The following is a 3982-nucleotide window of genomic DNA, read 5'->3' as shown; positions in this document are numbered from 1 at the left end:
GCCTTCATAAATCGGAGTATTGAATTCAAGAGTAGGGAAGTTATGATGAAATTGTACAAGGCATTGGTGAGGCTAAATTTGGAGTACTGTGTACAGTTTTGGTCACTAAATTATAGGAAAGATATAAACAAAATAGAGAGAGTACAGAGAAGGTTCACAAGAATGTTGACAGGATTTCAAGGTTTGAGTTACAGGGAAAGGTTGTGCAGACTAGGGCTTTTTTCTTTGGTGTAGAAGATTGAGGGGGGACTTGATAGAGGTGTTTAAGATTTTAAAAGGGACAGACAGAGTAAATGTGGATAGGCTTTTTCAATTAAGAGTGGGGGAGATTCAAACTAGAGGGCATGGTTTAAGATTGAAGGGGGAAAATTATAGGGGAACATGAGGGGAAATTTCTTTACGCAAAGGGTGGTTAGGATAGACTGGATAGTTACATGGAGAGGAGAGGACTGGAGGGGTATGGACTGGGTGCTGGTCAGTGGGACTAGAAGGGTGGGAATTTGTAACGGCATGGACTAGTAGGGCCGAACTGGCCTGTTCTGTGCTATAAGTGGTTATATGTTATATGGTTAACAAACATTGACCTACATGTTGAGTATCCATGGTTGCAATGAGCTGCATTTAACATATTGATGATTTTATTGTCATTCTCCTGTGGACAACATACATGAGGACCAAAATTCTTACTTGCTGCAGCCAAACAGGTACTTCTGTTAAAAACCCCATTAGTGTATTTTATATTACCCCAGTTCAGAAAGAGAACAATAAATATAAAAGAAAGAAAACAAATATTCACAGTTACAGTTTGTGCAAGAAAAAAGTGGTGTTTCAATATTGCAGACAGGTCCATTTTGTGGTGCTGGAGCAGATTATGATTAGGGTTGCGAAGGGAGGTTCAAGAGCTTGATAGGCATTGGAAAAAATGTCCTTAAATGTAGGTCCTCAGGCTTCTGTACCTTCCTCATCACGATCCACCATGACCCACCACCCACAAAGCCATGTGGACTATTCCTAATCAGTCCCTGACTATCCAAATAATTGTATATCCAACCTCTTAGAACACCTTCCAATATTTTACCTACTACTGGCGTCAGGCTCACCAGACTATAATTTCCATGGTTATTTTTGGAGCCTTTTTTAAACAACGGAACAACGTGTACTACCCTTCATTCCTCCGGCACCACACATGTGGCTAAGGATATCTTAAATATTTCTGCCAGACCCCCGGTAATTTCTTTTTTCTTTTTAAAATATTTTTATTAATTTGATAGAGATAAATATTACATGAATATATATTCAGATATTAATTATATAACTTTTATATAATGCAATACAGAATATGAGTCACATATCAATTATACATTATCTTCTCAAAATAAAAGTGAAATATCCTTATGAGAATTTCATCTCATATTCTAATATTGAGATATACATTGTGATTATCTAAATAGACCATCTCTTGTAGTTATAAAAAAGAACAAAAATAAGAACAAAAGAAAAAAAGAAAAAAAAACCATACTAATCTAACCCCTCCCACTAAACACAGTCACCAGCAAATAAATTGTAAATAATCGAGTATCAGCTCTCAGGGATCGGATAGAAAATCCCCAGAGCACTCCTGCATAAATAATCAAATTATGATAATAGTCCATGAATGGGCCACATATCTTGTCAAATTCACCCTTGATCTCTTTAACATTATATTTAATTTTCTCCAAATTCAAGCAAGACATAATATCCTGTAACAATTGCATACACGTTGGTGCTATGCTTTCTTTCCATCTTATCAAAATTGCTCATTTGGCCATCAATAAAGTAAGACCTATTATTCTTTTCTGAGTTGAATTCAAGGAAATTCTCTCTTCTAGAGAATAACCAAACAAAACAATAAAAGGACACAGTTTTAATTTAATCCTAAAAATCTGTAATAGAGTTTTAAAGAATTGTTCCCAATATACTTTTAGTTCTGGACACTCCAAAAACATATGAATCAGAAGGGCCTCAAAAATTTTACATTTGTCACATAGAGGACCAACATCATGATAAAAACTAGATAATCTTTGGACATGTGCATTCTATGTACAATTTTAAATTGTATTGAACATTGTCGTGCAAAGAATTTTTACACCAGCCTTCCTCAAGGTCCAAGGGAATATCTTGTCAAGCCCTGGGGATTTATCCACCCTTACTTTCTTTAAGACAGCAAGCACCTCCTCTTCTTTAATTTGTACATGTTCCATGACCTCACTGCTGGTTTTCCTTACTTCCCACGACTCTGTGTCTGTTTCCTGAATGAATACTGATGAAAAAAGCATTTAAGATCTCCCCCATCTCTTTTGGCTCCATACAAAGTTGACTATTTTGACCTTCAAGGGGACTAATTTTGTCTCTTACTATCCTTTTGCTCTTAATATACTTGTAGAAACCCAAAGGATTTTTCTTCACATTGTCTGCCAAAGCAACCTCATGTCTTTTTTTGCCATCTTCATTTCTTTCTTGAGGTTTTTCTTGCTATGTTTATGCTCCTCAAGTATCTTAGTTGCTCCATGTTGCCTATACCTGCTATAAACCTCTCTCTTCTGAACGAGATCGCCAATATCCCTCAAAAACAAAGGTTCCCTGTGCCTGTTAACTTTGCCTTTAATCCTGACAGGGAATTACAAACTCTGTACTCTTAAAATTTCACCTTTGAAGGTTCTCCACTTACCTTGCACATCCTTGCCTCAAAACAACTTATCCCAATACATGCATTCTAGATCCTTTCTCATTTCCTCAAAATTGGCCTCTCTCCAATTTAGAATCTCAACTCGAGGACCAGACCTATCCTTCTCTACAATTAACTTGAAACTAATAACATTGTGATCATGGACCCAGAATGTTTCTGTCCTGTAACCTGTCCTGTCTCCTTCGCTAATAGGAGCTCCAGTATTGCACTCTCTCTGGGTGGTACTTCTATATATTGATTTAGCAAACTTGCATGAACACATTTGACAGACTCCAAGCCATTCAACCCTTTTACAGTATAGGAGTCCCAATCAATATGTGGAAAATTAAAATCCCCTACTATCATAACCTTATGTTTCCTGCAGCTGTCTGCTATCTCTCTACAAATTTGCTCTTTCAGTTCTCGCTATTAGATGGTCTATAATACAACCTCATGAGTGTGGTCATACATTTCCTGTTCCTCAGGTCCACCCATATTGCTTCAGCAAATGAGCTGTCTGGTCTGTCCTGCCTGAGCACAGCAGTGATATTTTCCCTGATGAAAAATATCACTCCTTCCCCTTTCATCCCCCCCTCCCCTTATTCTATTGTGTCTAAAGCAATGGAAGGCCGGAACATTGAGGTCCTAGTCCTGCCCCTCCTGCAACCAAGTTTCACTAATGGTCACAATGTCATCATTCCACGTGACAATCCACACTCTAAGTTCATCTTCCTTTCCTACAATACTCCTTGCATTGAAATAGATGCACCTGAGAACATTTCCACCACATAAAACTCGCTGACTTCTAAAGGTGCATGCAATTTTCACATAAACTTTTCCCTTCTCCACTTCTCTATCTACTCTATCACACTGGCTCCAATCTCCCTGCAAATCTAGTTTAAACCTACCAGAACAGCACTAGCAAACATTCCCGCAAGGATATTAGTCCCCTTCTAGTTCAGATGCAAAATGTTCCATCGAAACAGATCCACAAACCTAAAGCCCTCCCTCCTGCACCATACCTTTAGCCACATGTTAAGCTGCATTATCCTATTTCTAACTTCACTAGCACATGGCATAGAAATCCTCAGATCTCAACCCAGGAGGTCCTGTCCTTCAACCTAGCTCTCCTTGCAGGACTTCCTCACCTTTCCTGCCCATGCCATTGGTTCCTATTTGGACCTTAACATCTGGCTGCTCACCCTCCCTCCAGAGAATGCAGTGAACTTGATCTGAGATATCTTGGACCCTGGCACCATGGAGGCAACATACCATCCA

Source organism: Narcine bancroftii, chromosome 1 (genome assembly GCF_036971445.1).
Source record: "Narcine bancroftii isolate sNarBan1 chromosome 1, sNarBan1.hap1, whole genome shotgun sequence".
NCBI classification, from domain to species: domain Eukaryota; kingdom Metazoa; phylum Chordata; class Chondrichthyes; order Torpediniformes; family Narcinidae; genus Narcine; species Narcine bancroftii.
This window is presented reverse-complemented; position numbering follows the sequence as displayed.